The sequence below is a fragment of the Mustela lutreola genome, chromosome X, assembly GCF_030435805.1.
Source record: "Mustela lutreola isolate mMusLut2 chromosome X, mMusLut2.pri, whole genome shotgun sequence".
Taxonomy (NCBI): Eukaryota; Metazoa; Chordata; class Mammalia; order Carnivora; family Mustelidae; genus Mustela; species Mustela lutreola.
In genome coordinates, this window is record NC_081308.1 from 21,480,043 (window position 1) to 21,495,393 (window position 15,351).

Sequence of the window (15,351 nt, forward strand, 5' to 3'; positions counted from 1 at the left end):
ACGAGCCTTTATTATTATTTGAATTTAGTGTATGGCTTCGAATTAGCAAATATCACAGTAAATCACATTGGTAAGGCCAGTATTTCTTTTCAGTAACCCTTGAGCATGGATGCGTGCTCGCAGACCACATGACTGGTAGATGTCGGTGTGCATAGTCACGCCGAGACCTTCCCAGCAAGAAGGTAACGTTGTTGGTATAGTCCCTCTTGCTCAAATATAAAATGAACAGTCATGACGAAGGCAGACATGCTGAAAAGAATACAAAGAACTCTTCTTTGTGGCCTTCTGAATGCCTCTGAACACTTGGCAGGTAGTCTTTTGCCTTAAGTTCAAAGACATGCACTCTGCCAAGCATTTCTATGGCCTTGTCAGCAAACTGGTTGTCACCAGTGACGGGAGCTTAAATGGTGGCAGCAGCTGCCCGAGACTGGTCTCCAGAAGACTCTCCTGGGCGTGACCAGGAAGGGCTACCGCTCTGCTGAGGAATAGATTGAAGAATTCCTGAACATAATGGCGCTGTAGGCTGGGAGGAAACTCTTCACCTGTGGGAGGCCAGGAAGCTCATGACCAGACATTTGATGCAGGAAAAGTACCCCAGGACCACCAGGCACCAGATGGACATCCTCCATGCTCTGAGTTCTTATGGGGCCCGAGAGCCCATGCGGAGACCAGAAGGAGTCAAGTCCTGGAGAAAGGTTTGAGAAAAGTCACTTAGAATGCCCACAGTTCCTTTCCTTACCAATATGATGAGGCTTTCAGAAGTGAGGGAGAGAGAGTAAAAGGGATGTGTCGCAAGGGTTGGCTGGTTTCTTTAGTTTTTTTAGTTTGTGGTTGAAGACCACAGTCTTGGGAGTCCCTCCCCACCGCCCCCATACACAACTGCACACTCTTTGCCCATTTTCTCCTTCCCCTGCACCACACACAAGGCACCATCCCATTTCTGCCCTTCTCTCAGCCACACCCACACTACACTACCCCTGCCCATCTTCCCCTTCCTTTCCTGCTCATCCCTACTACTCTGTGCACATGCAACTACACTGGAAAGTTCCATCTTCTTCCTTCCCTGTCTCCACCTGTGCTGTGCTTTCCGTTTGTTACCCACACTCTTCTCACCCTTACCCCCCGCTTCCTGTTGACCCCCCCCCCTCCTCCGCACACACACTCACTACGGCAGCCTTCCCACCCTCACTTTATCTACCGGTGGGCAGGCTCCCTTGTCTTCCCTTACGCACTTACACACATTGCTTCTCCTCTTGTTCTCTTCCCTTTGTTTTCTGTACACACACTACACTGGACTCTCCCTTTCCTTCCCACCTCCACACACACACAATAGAATCCCTTCCTTTTCCTTCTCCCTACACACTACGCTTTCTGATTTTCTCTTCCATTCCCTCTTCCTCGACACTACCATGTTCTGTCCCTCCCCCTCTTCCGTTTCTGACTCTGCCATCCTTCTCTCTCACACACACCGCAATCCTTTGCCATTGGCCCCTTCCCTCTTCCACAGCCCACACCGCCCCGTTCCCACCCCCTCTCCCCCTCTCCCCCTCTCTCTGTCATCCCCTCCTTTACCTTCCTTTTTTTCCCTCCACACACACTGTACTCTAACTGCTCTTCTCATTTTTTTCTCCACACCCTACTGTTATTTCATTTCCCTTCCATTCTCCAAACACACACAACGCTACACCAGTCCTTTTCTACACGCACTACACTGTTCCTTCCCCTTCCTTCTCTGTACCAACATTCTACAGGATCCTCTCTCCAAACATACACGCTACTTCATTCACTCCCCTCCTTTGTTTCCGTGTTCTACAAACACACGCCACCCTATCCATTAACTTCCCTAGCCACAAATTCTACACTATTTCCTCCCTTCTCCAAATATGCACACATTACCATATCCCTACCCATTCCATCTCCACACACACACACACACACACACACACTATATTCTCCATTTTCTTCTCTTCCCTCAGCCACACAAGAACACAAACTACTCCATTCACTGCCCTCCTGTGATTCCCTGTTCTACATACACACACTGCCCTATCCATTCTCTTCCCTAACCACGAATTCTACAAAACTTCCTCCCTTCTAAATATGCACACAGTATCCTATCCCTACTTTTTCCTTCTCCAGACACACTATATTTTCCCTTGTCTTCCCTTTCTTCACACAAGAACACAAACTGCTCCATTCACGTCCATCATTTGCTTCCCTACTTCACACACACCACCGATCCATTCTCTTCCCTATGCACAGATTCTACAGTGTTTCCTCTATTCTGCAAATATGCACACAGTACCCTAACCCAAGGCTTTCCTTCTCCAGAACACTATATTCTTCGTTTTCTTTCCTTTCCTCAACAAACACACATACATTATTCCTTCTGCTTCCTCTCTGTGCAAACATTGAACACGATCCTTCTACAAACACACACACCCCATCCATTCTCTTCCCTATACACAAATTCTAGACTATTTCTTCCCTTCTCCAAACAGACACACACTACCCTAACATTACCCTTTCTTTCTACACACACACACACACGATATGCTCCCTTTTCTTTGCTTTCCTCAAAGACAGTAGCGCACACACTACCCTCCCTTGCTTCCCTGTTCCACAAACATTCACCCCTATCAATTCTCTTCCCTATACACAGATTAGAAACCATTTCCTCCTTTCTACACGAAGATACATACTACCCCATCGCTACCCTCTCCCTGTCCAACACACACGATTCTCCACATTCTACACTATGGCTTCTCCAAACACAGACTAGACTATTCACATCCCTCCTTTGCTTCCCTGTTCTACACACAGACACCACCCTATCCATTCTCTTCCCTACACACAAATTCCACATAATTTCCTCCCTTCTAAATATACACGTGGTACCCTATCCCTAATTGTTCCTTCTCCAAACACACTATATTCTCCCATTTCTTCACACAAGAACACAAACTGCTCCATTCATGTCCATCCCTTGCTTCTGTGTTTTACAAAGACACACCGCCCACTCAATGTTCTTCCCTATACACAAATTCTAGACTATTTCCTGCCCTCTATGTACATATCTTTCTCCAAAAACACCATACTCTCCTTTTTCTACCCTTTCCTCAACCACACCAAAACACGTACTACACTATCCATTCCCCTTCCTTCTCTGTGCAAACCTGCCACACTATTGTTTCTGCAAACACACACACAACTCTCTTAACGTGACTCCTTTGCTCCCTGTTCTGCAAATACACACCAGCCTCGCCATTCTCTTCCCTATACAGAAATTATACACTATGTCTTCCCTCTCCAGTTATACACAGATAACCCTGACCTACCCTTTCCGTCTCCACACACACAATATATTATCTCTGTTCTTCGCCCTCCTCAACCACACAAACACGGACAATAAACTTATCCCTGCCCTGTACCAAGATTCTACACTATCACGTCTCCAAACACACACAGTGCACTTACTCCATCTTTTGCTGCCCCATTCTAAAGACACATAAAAATCGATTCATTCACTTCCCTATAAACAAATTTAAGACTATTTCCTCCCTATTCCAAATGGACACATCTACCTATGCCTATATTTTCCTTCTGGAAGCACAGTATAGTCTGCTTTTTCATCCCCTTCCTGACCCACACAAACACACCACTGCAAATTCATGTCCAGCCGTTGCTTCGGACTAAAAAACACACCACCCTGTCAAATCTCTTCCCTATACATAAATTCTACCCTATTTTCTCCCTTCTACAAGTATGCACACATGGATTGTCCCTTTGCTTTCATCTGCCACACACTAGCACTGTCTTCTCTCTTTTCTTCCCTTTCCCCATACTCACAAACACTCTACTACACTATACACGACCCTGCTTGGCTTCTCTTATCTAAAAACACACACCACCCAATCCATTCTCTACCCTACAAATTCTAGAATATTTCCTCACTTTTCCAAATGGATACACACGTACCTATGCCTCCAATGTCCTTCTCCAAAAACACTGTACTCGGCTTTTTCTTCCCCTTCCTCAAACACACAACCACACAATTCACGTCCCTAATTTGAATTCCTCTCTTGGAAACACACAACCTCTCAGTTCTGTTCCCTATACCCAAACTCTACTCCATTTTCGTCTTTCTCGGAAAATGCACACACGACACTTTCCTTTCCCATTCCTTTGCCACACATTGCACTGTATTTTCCCTTTTCTACCCTTTCCTCATTCTCACAAACACTCTGCTACACTATTTACGACCCTGCTTAGCTTCCCTGATCTACACACACACACCACCCGATCCATTCTCTTCCCTATACACTAATTCGAGACTATTTCCTCCCTTTTCCAAATGGACACACACTATCTATGCCTCCAATTTCCATCTCCAAAACACTATACTCTCCCTTTTCTTCCCCTTCCTCAACCACACAAGCACACAACTACACTATTCACGCCCTTCCTTTGCTCCCTATCTTAGAAGCACAGCACCCTGTTAATTCTCTGCCCTATACACAAATTCCACCCTATTTTCTCCCTTCTCCTAATATGCACACCTGCCACTATCCTTTCACATTCCTTTGCCCCACACATGTGCTGTCTTCTCCCTTATCTTCCCTTTCTTCATCGTCACAAATACTCCATTACACTATTCATGACCCTGGATGGCTTTCCGGATCTACAAATACACCACTTGCCATCGATTCTCTTTCCTACACAAATTCTGGACTATTTCCTCCCTCTTCCAAATGCACACACAACCTATTCCTCCAATTTCCTTCTCCAAAACCATTTTACTCTCCTTTTTCTTCCTCTTCCTGAACCAAATAAATACAGAACTACCCGATTCACGTGCCTATTTGCTTCCCATCATAGAAACACACCACCCTGTCAATTCTCTTCCCTAGACCCAAATCGTACCCTATTTTCTTCCTGCTCCAATATGCGCACTTGGCACAATCCCTTCACTTGCCTTTGCCACACTCTTGCACTGTATTCTCCCTTTCCTATTTGTACAAACACACTACTATACTATTCACGACCCTCCTGGTCTTCCCTGTTGTACAAACACACCACCCTGCCAATTCTCTTCCCTATATGCAACCTCTACCCTATTTTCTCCTTTCTGCAAATATGCACAGACGACTCTTTCCTTTCCTTTTCATATTCCACACACTTGCACTGTCTTCTCCCTTTTCTGCCCTTTCCTCATCCTTACAAACGCTCTCCTACACTAACAAGACCTCTTTGGCTTCTCTGATCTACAGGCACACAGCAGACGATCCATTCTCTTCCCTAGACACAAATTCGAGCCTATTTCCTCCCTTCTCCAAATGTATCTACACTACATATACCTCTCATCAGCTTTTCCAAAAACATGATACTCTTTTTTTTCTTCCCCTTCGTCAACCACACAAACGAACTACACTATTCACGTCCCTCCATTACCTTCACTCTCCTAGAAACACACAACCTGTCAATTCTGTTCCCTACACAAAAATTCTAGGCCACTTTCTTCCTTCTCCAAATATGCACGCACGACTCTATCCTTTGCCTTTCCTTTGTCACACAAATGCACTGTCTTCTCCCTTTTCTTCCCTTGTCTCATCCTCACAAACACTCTACTACACAATTCACGACCCTGCTTGGCTTCTCTGATCTACACACACACATGACCCGATCTATTCCCTTCCATATACACAAGTTCGAGACCACTTCCTCCCTTTTCCATATGCACACACACTACCTATGCCTTCAATTTCCGTCTCCAAGAACAGTATACTCTCCTTTTTCTTCCCCTTCCTTAACCACACAAACACACAACTACATAATTCACATCCCTCATTTCATTCTCTCTCTTGGAAACACACATCATCTCAATGCTGTTCCCTATATACTAATTCTACCCCATTTTCTTCCTTCTCTGAATATGCACAGACGACACTCTCCTTTCCCATTTCTTTGCCACACAAGTACACTGTCTTCTCCCTTTTCTTCCCCTTCCTCATCCTCACAAATACTCTACGATACCATTCACGACCCTACCTAATTTTCAAGATCTACAAATACACACCATGCGAACGAATTTCTTTCCTATACACAAATTTGAGACTATATCTTTCCTTTTCCAAATGGACACATAGTACCTGTGCCTCCACTGTCCTTCTCCAAAAACACTGTACTCTATTTCTTCCCCTTCTCACCCTCACAAACACAAAACTACACTATTCACATCCCTCGCTTGCTTCCATCTCATAGAATCATACCTCCTTGCCAATTTTCTTCCCTATACATAAATGCTACCCTATTTTCTCCCTTCTCCAAATATGCACACATCGACTGTTCCTTTGCTTTCCTCTGCCACACACTTGCATTGTCTTCTCCCTTTTCTTCCCTTTCCTCATCCTCTAAAACACTCTACTACACTATACACGACCCTGCTGGCTTCTCTTATCTAAGAACACTCACCACCCGATCCATTCTCTTCCCTACAAATTCTAGACTATTTCATCCCTTTTCCAAATGGACACACAGTACCTATGCATCCACTGTCCTTCTCCACAAACACTGTATGCTCCTTTTTCTTCCCCTTCCTCAACCACACAAACACACAACTACACAATTCACATCCCTTGTTTGATTCCCTCTCTTGGAAACATACAACCTGTCAATTCTCTTCCGTATACACAAATTCTACCCCATTTTCTTCCTTCTCCGAATATGCACACACGACACTCTCCTTTCCCATGCGTTTGCCACACACACTTGCAGTGTCTTCTCCCTTTTCTTCCCTTTCCTCAATCTCACAAACACTCTACGACATTATTCAGGACCCTGCTTTGCTTCTCTATTCTACAAACACATACCACCCGATCCGTTCTCTTCCCTACAAACAAATTCAAGACTATTACTCCCTTTTCTAAATGGACACACACTATCTATGCCTCTATTCTCCTTCTCTGAAAACACTATAGTCTCCTTTTTTCTTGCCCTTCCTCAACACACAAACACACAACTACACTATTCACGTCCCTCCTTTTCTTCCTTATCGTAGAAACACACCACCCTGTCATTTCCCTTCCCTATGCACAAATTCTACCCTATTTTCTCCCTTCTCCAAATATGCACACAATATCATATCCTTTCGCTTTCCTTTCCTTTCCATTTCCAAGGAAAATGGAGGCATAGGTAGTGTGGGTACAGTATTCACGATCCTGCTTGGCTTCCCTGATCTACAAACACACACCACCCGATCTATTCTCTTTTGTATATACAAATTTTAGACTATATCCTACCTTGTCCAAATGTATGCACACTAGCCTATGTCTACATTTTTCTTCTCCAAACACATTACTTTCCTCCTTTTCTTCCCTTTGTCCCTATCCACAAAAATATGTAATTTACTATTCACGTTCCCTCCTTTGGTGCCCTATTCTACATACGCACTCCAGCCCATCCTTTCTCTTCCATAAACACAAAATCTACATGATTTCCTCCCTTCTCCCAATAGACACGCAATACCCTAACATGACCCTTTCCTTCTACAACACAGAATATATCCTCCCCTTTCATCGCTTTCCTTAGAGGCACTAGCACACACACTACTCTTTTCATGTCCCAACACTGCTTCCCTGTTCTACAAACACTATCCATTCTCTGCCTTACAAATATATTCTATACTATTTCCTCCGTTTTCCAAATATACATGCACTAACCTATCCTTTTACACTAGTACATTAGTGCACACACTACCCTTCCCTTTCCTCAACCACACTGTCGTGTCTGCAAATCACAGAGTACTCGATTCATATCCCTTCCTTTGATTCCCTGTTCTGGACACACGCCACCCTATCCATTCTCTTTCCTATAGATAATTCTACACTATTTCCTCCATTCTCCAATTGTATACACACTACCATATCCCTACCCTTTCCTTCTGCACACAGACACTATCTACCTTTTCTTCCCTTTCCGCAAACACATAACCACACAGAATACACTTTTCCTTCCCATTCCTTCTCTGTGTAAACATTCTCCACTATCCCTTCTCCAACACACACCACTCTTTTCAAGTCCCTCGTTTGCTTCCCTGTTCTACAAATACACATGACCCTATCCATTCTCTTCCCTATATACAAATTCTACAGTATTTCCTCCGTTCTCCAAGGGTAGTCACTAGCCTATCCCTACTTTTTCCCTCTCTGCACACACTGTATGCTCCTTTTTCTTCCCTTTCCTCAACCACACAACTACACTGTTCACGTCCCTCCTTTGCTTCCCTCCCAGAGAAACACACCTCCCTGCCAATTATCTTCCTTATACAAGGAAGGAATACCCTATTTTCTTCCTTCTCCAAATATGCACACAGGACACTCTCCTTTCCCTTTCCTTTGCCCCACACTTGCACTGTCTTTTCCCGTTCCTTCCCCTTTCTCATCCTCACAAACACTACTACGCTGTCCATGACGCTGCTTGGTTTCCCTGATCCACAAACACACACCACCTGATCGATTCTCTTCCCTATACACATATTCGAGACCATTTCCTCCCTTCTCCATATGCACACACACTACCTATGCCTACATTTTCCTTCTCCAAATACCTTATATTCTTCATTTTCTACATTTTCCTCAACCAAACCCCAAACACACACTACACTATTCCTTCCCCCCTTCCTTCCTTCTCTCTGCAAACATGCCACACTATCTCATCTGCAAACACACACACAACCCTCTTAACATGACTCTTTTGCTCCCTGTTCTGCAAACACACACCAGCCTATCCATTCTCCTCCTTATACACAAATTCTACACTATGTCTTCCCTCTCCAAATATAAACACTCGACACTGTCCCTACCCTTTCCATCTCCACACACACAGTATTTTCTCTGTTCTTCCCTCTCCTCAACCACGCCAACACATACAATTCACTATCCCTTCCCTTTTCTTCCCTGTACATTCTACACTATCACTTCTCCAAACATACACAGTATACTTACTCCCTCCTGTGCTTCCCTGTTCTACAGACACACACCACCCGATCCGTTCTCTTCCCTAAACACAAATTCTACAGTATTTCCTCCCTTCTCCAAATATACACATACACATACATATACCATACCATTTCCTTCTCCACAAAGACACTATATTCTCCCTTTGCTTCCCTTTCGTCAACCACAGAAACACACAATACACTATACCTTCCACTTCCTTCTTTGTGCAAACATTTTACACTATCCCTTCTGTGAACACACACTACTCTATTCATTTCCCTCCTTTGCTTTCTTGTTTTTCAAACACCTACAACCCTGTGCATTTTCTTCTCTAAACAGAAATTCTACACTATTTCCTCCCTTTCCCCTATAGACACACACTACCCTATTCCTACCCTTTTCTTCTCTACACATACACTATATTCTCCCTTTTCTTCCCTTTCCTCAACCACACACAGAATACACTATTCCTTCCCTGTGCAAACATACTACACGATCCCTTTTTTACACTACTCTGTTCACTTCCCTACTTTGCTTTCCTGTTCTACAAACATACTCTACCTTATCACTTTTCTTCCCAATACCCATATTCTATGCTATTTAATCTCTTTTCCAAATATACACACACTGCCCTATCCCTGCACTTTCTGTTACCCCCCACACACTATATTCTCCCTTTTCTTTCATTTCCTCATCTGTACAAACACATGCAATTCCATTCCTCCCCTTTCTCTGTGCAAACATTCTACACCATCCCTTTTCCAAACACACACACTACGCTATTTATTCACGTCCCTCCATTCTTCTAACCACACACATACACACAAGATACTTCATTAGCCCTTCCCTTCTTTTTCTGCTCGTTCACACTCCACTGTCCCTTTTCTTCCCTTCTCCCCTCCCCATCACAGAAACATTATGTTTGCCTTTCCCTTCCCTTCTCTATGCGAACATGATACTACGCCTTCCCTTGTCCACACCCAGCTTCTACGTTATGCTATACTTGCATGCTGTCCCTTCCCTTTACCACAGACACACACACAGTCCCTTCCCTTCCCACACACAAACAATAGAGTACCTTCTTTTCATCTCTCTTGCCACTCTCTTCATGGCCTGTCTTCCGTTCCGCAGAAGGTGTTCAGTCAGCACTTAGTTCGGCTCCAGAAGGAATTGTTCTATAAATAGGTGTAGATTTGGTATCTCCATGGAGGAGGGGACTTCAGCGTCTTCCTCCATCACCTTCTTGGACCAGAGCACTCTTATTTCTGTGTGTCGCATTTAAGAGTAGGAGATATGTAGTTTCAAAAGAAATTTGGCAACACTTCCCTCTGATTTTGTGATATGGAACAGGGTATCACTGCACTGAGTAGGTGTTTCAAAGACAGTTGACTCATTGCTTTCCTAATACTTTCAGTCAGTCACTCTCTAAAATTAAGATACATATGTGAATTTGCTAAACTTATCTAAGAATGCAGGAGAAAATAAAACTTAAATTAGATAACATGTTCATTGGTTCACTTATTTTCTGAACATTAGCTGAACATGTGCTCTCATGGAAGATATTCTTGAGGATGCTATGGATTTTTTGTCTAGGAGCAGCTGGAAACTATGAGGTATCAGGGTACTATAAGAAGGATGGAAGATTTGTACGTCCAGCTGAGAGTAGGTAAGTGCCCATTTGGACATTTGGGAAATCAGTTTTTCAGTGGAAAGAAAGTTTTAAGCTTAGCTATGTGGCGGGTGAGGTAAGGTGAGGTAAGGTAAGGGTGAGGTATGTGGGAGATGCTCAGATGGAGAGACCAAAGCGTAGGCTGCAGGATGGCCCTTCATAGTTACTTGTGAATCCTGGATAACCTAGGAAGTTTCCAGGGGGAGAGGCAAGGTAGGTGTTATAAGTACCTGTGTCTGTGCATTTGATGACGGTTTGCGAAGTATTTGTTTTACCTTCTTAACTCCAAATATATGCTATCTTCCATAAACAAAAGAAAGGAAAGGTGTGGGGCACCTGGCTGGTTCAGTTGGTAGAGTTTGTGCCTCTTGATCTTGGGGTCATGATCCATGTTGGATGTAGAGATTAGTTAGAAAAATAAAAAATGAGGATGACTCAGAGAATGGATACAAGAACCCCAAGATGGAGGTGAGAGCCTGGGGAATTAATCTTGGGCTTTGAATTCTACTCCAGGAACTGACAATAGTTGCTCAATGGTATTTCAGAAGTGCTACTGTCCACTGACTTTCATACTTCTCATGTGCCTATTTCTAAACAACAGTGTCTATAGACAGGATCCTACTCCTCTCCTGCCATTATACATTGGATGTGTTAGGACAGATGAACTACCTTCTTGCTTCACAGGTCTACAAATAGAGACTCATTCTTCCCCAGTGGTATGCTTAATAAATTTCCTCCCAAGAGCCTCATCATCTGCAGCTAGACTTAGAGATTTAGATGATGGGACTTGGATTTTGAGCTGATTTGTAGTGGGATAAGATGTTTTGGGATTTGGGGAGAAGGTGAATGAATTTTACATAAAGTAGGAACATGAGATACTATGGCCTGGAAGGTGGACAGTGGCAGACAGAATCTCATGGGATTCCTATGATCCCCACCTCCTGGTGATGGCCCCTTTGTGTACTCCTATCCTTAAGTTTAGGTAGGGCCTGTGACTTGCTTCTAACCATACATTCCAGAGACAGTGATGAGAGATGTCAGCTGCATGATTACATTATATGTGTTGGGGAAATAATGAGAAGCAGACTATCATGCTGACTCAAAAATTCGTCTCCACAAAATATATGTACAACAAAAAACAAATCGAACTTAGTAAGGAGAGATCATAAGAGATCTCCTTAGTAAGGAGAGATTATAAGAGATCCCTTCCTTCATAAGGGATACCTGCAAAGATAGAAAGGGAACTATTGCATTAGGGAGAATCTATGTCCCTACGATCTGCATGGATATCAAGCCTCCGTGAGGCAAAAAGAGTTTTCCATTTGGAGAGAGGATACACAAAGCTGTGTATGTATAGAAGCAGGATAAAGGATAGTGTGATTGGACATAAGATCAGAGAACGTTTCGCCCTGAGGCCAGTCTGTTCTCAAGAGGGGTTGTGTGTTGGCTCACCTGAGGGCAGGCCTGGAGGAGGAAGAGAAGCCTAACCAAAGTTGGGCTACCAAGCAGCTGGGTTAACCATTTTATGAGGCCAAGAATGGGATTTTTGAGAATCTGTGTCTGGCCCTGTCATAGGTAAACAAACGAGCAGCTACATGTCTTACCTAACTCATACGGAGAATGGACCTTTGAGGTGAGCTGTTTCCTGGAATTCAAAGGAGGTGGACTTCCTGACGTTCACTGCTGTCCCGGGTCACGGGGCTCGGACAGTATTCACCATGATCATGGAGGAAAGAACAAAGTTTTATGGCTCAGTAAGCAAAAGCAAAGTCGAAAAGAAACGTTCCTCTTCTATGTCACCAAGCTGATACAACACATTCTGTACATTTTCTCAAGAGGAAAGAGAACTAGTCTGCCAGGAAGAGGATGTCATGTGTCCATTTGTCACACCTATTTCTTCCTAACTGCGCATGCTCACTGGGGTGGTCCTCTGTGATAGCTTTATCCGAACGAAAACATTCCTGGGACGTAAAATTGTTGAGAAGTTTCTTCAGCTTTTCCAAGAGAAAGGTTTTCTATTTACATCTTTTTAAAGTAAATGCTTTTTAAAAAGGTGAGGGTGATGAGACTCCCCCCCCACCCCGCCATTTAGTGGCACCAGAAGAATAAAACTTTTTTATTTTTAACTCTTTTATCCTTATGATACCCTACCTTTGTTACTACAAAATAGTAACAGTACGGTTTTACGAATTCTCTCCATTGCCACTGCTATCTTTCTCTGGGCAAACCGCAGCCATCTATATAGCCAGTAAGTCCATAGTAAATTATAAGGCAAAGCAATTCCAAAAATAAAGTAGGATAAGTTCAGTACATTATTTGCCTTGGGGGAAAAACCTTTAAGTATATCATACTAATAGTGGACGGTTAAAGCAAATTCTTGATTATCAACATGCAAAACTTCTCTATCATATACTAATTTTACAAATTGTTGTGATGCTTTATTGCCTAAGTTATCTGAGTACTACTGTATAATTCCTTATAAAATATTACCCAACTCTAGAGCCTGGTAATCTAAATTTTTAACTAAGAGTTGTGTTTCTCCTGAGTTTCCCTTAGTCATGTGAGTAACATCTGCACAATGGCTTAGGCCCTTCAGTAACTGCTCCATCTCCCCAAATAACTTTCTCACATGTGAGACACAGACACCCATGGCCATTATCTAGTTTCAAAATCTGATTAAGAGATGCCTATCAGCATCAACATGGTTGGAGCTGGAGGAGATCATGTTAGGTGAAGTAAGTCAAACAGAAAGATACTTACCATATGGTTTCACTTATTCGTGGAACATAAGGAACAGCATGGAGGACATTAGGAGAAGGAAGCGAAAAATGAAGGGGGGCAGAATCAGAGGGGGAGACGGATCATGAGAGATTCTGGACTCCGGGAATCAAACTGAGGATTTTAAAGGAGAGGGGAATGGGGGATGGTTGAGTCAAAGTGAATGCGGTGACACTTGGTCTGTCCTCCTAAGAAACAGATTTGTTCCAAGCCCTACCTCTCAGACCAGGGGGCCTGGGGTGAGGGAAGCCTATTACCTCAGCTCGTAGCCCAGCTTCCCCGCTGCTCGCAGCCACTATATGTCTGGTCAGTAAAGGGGCTGCCCCACCTGAAAAAAAAAAATTGCTGGTGGTCCCGGTACGAAGGGCTGGTTTTCCTCATATTGAAGTCAGAAAAATATAAGTTCTAGGATCTTTTGGTTAACCTACCCATACTGACATTTAGCAGCTTAACACCTTTTTTTGTTTGCTTTGTCCCAAGTGACTAGTTCAACTACTCTTCATCCTGTTGCCTTTATTGTGAGTGCATCACCTTTTATTCAAATTCTGTTATTTTATAATTATGTTTATCATACTTCTTTCCTAGCTACTGGGTGTGTGGATGACATGGGAATCTTGTAGGTCGAATCTTGGCTAAGATATAAAGGGGACCCAGGCTAGAGCATGACTTGCCCAAACCTATGTCCTCAAACAGGGCAGGTTATTCATTAGCAGTTAACAAAGTTATGCCTTCATTCCTCTGTGCAGGGAGATCCGCAAAGGAAGGCAACAATACAGCTAGAAGATCACTGCCTCCTTCCTTCCAGGACTTGATTTAATGTGGAGAAAAATAAAGAGAAGCAGGGAAGCAGAGAGTAGGGATAGCTGAGAAAAGGGCCTTTAATTCCTTTACTTCCTCTCCCCCCCCCCCCCCCCCCCGTTTTTCCTTCTGGCTATCCAAGTCATATTGAACTTTCCTATATGAATGATATGAATCCCATACATTCCAGTAACTCGTTTGGTTGAGATGAGGCCCTTTTGAGAACTCCTGCAAATACGTTAATTTATACAAATTAAAAGAAGTGTCCTCAGGCCACTGCAAGACAAGATTCTTCGAGGTATGCGATTCCTAATGTGACAGAGAGAGGACATATTAAAGACAAAGAACTGTAGGTAATAATTCCAGCTTCCCATATTTTTCTATAATCAAAGCTAATGGTGATCCTAATGGGATTTTAGAGCCCACAGTCTCATGCTTAATTAAGAGAAAAATCTCGAATTCAGAGAGGTTGGTTTTTCTGACAAGTATTCCAAAAGAGCGGAGAGCCAGAAGGGAGACTTTATAAGTTAAAGTCTCTTACCTGACTATTATGTGTCCACAGAACCTCTTACGTGATTCAGGAACTTCCAGAAGTTTTACTCTCATTGCCAAATTTGCTGGGGTATTCACTGGAATCAGAATCTCCTGCCAACTCAGAAATGCTTTTCCACAAAACACAGAAAAGAGAGAAAACAGTTTTATTTTTTAATAATAACTGAACCAGAATGTGACACCCATCACATTGCCAAAGAGAGGAATAAGACAGAAAGCTATCTCCCCCTTTTATGGTAGCCAAATAGATACAAACCATTACATCCATGATCTTAAGCTAATAGTTAACTATTCCTCAAGTAAGAGGACTTGACAACACCATTTACTACACATCGTTCATCCAAAAATCGCCTGGTAATTTGGGGCGGGGGAGAGCATCTTTGTTAGTTCATTGCCTTTATCCAAATAAATGGAAAAAAGAAAAACAACTTCTCATTTCTTGGTGACAAGAGACAGTTTTTTACAACTGGGAGACAGGTGCTGAAGTGAAACTTTCATGGAGACTGGGAGACAGGGGTGCTATTTTACTTAATGTTCACATTTCAAGGGCCTGACTCC

At 43.2% G+C, this 15,351-nt stretch overlaps 1 long non-coding RNA gene across 1 annotated transcript in view; it reads right to left on the minus strand.

The window, feature by feature from the left end:
• LOC131821634 (uncharacterized) overlaps positions 1 to 15,351 on the minus strand; it is a 23,660-nt gene continuing 8,309 nt past the window's right edge. The window contains exons 4-7 of the long non-coding RNA XR_009349953.1: positions 14,783 to 14,903; positions 12,270 to 13,771; positions 10,075 to 10,261; positions 1 to 685 (exon numbers count right to left, since the gene is read on the minus strand). This is a non-coding gene — a long non-coding RNA (uncharacterized LOC131821634). The remainder of the gene's footprint in view (positions 686 to 10,074; positions 10,262 to 12,269; positions 13,772 to 14,782; positions 14,904 to 15,351) is intronic.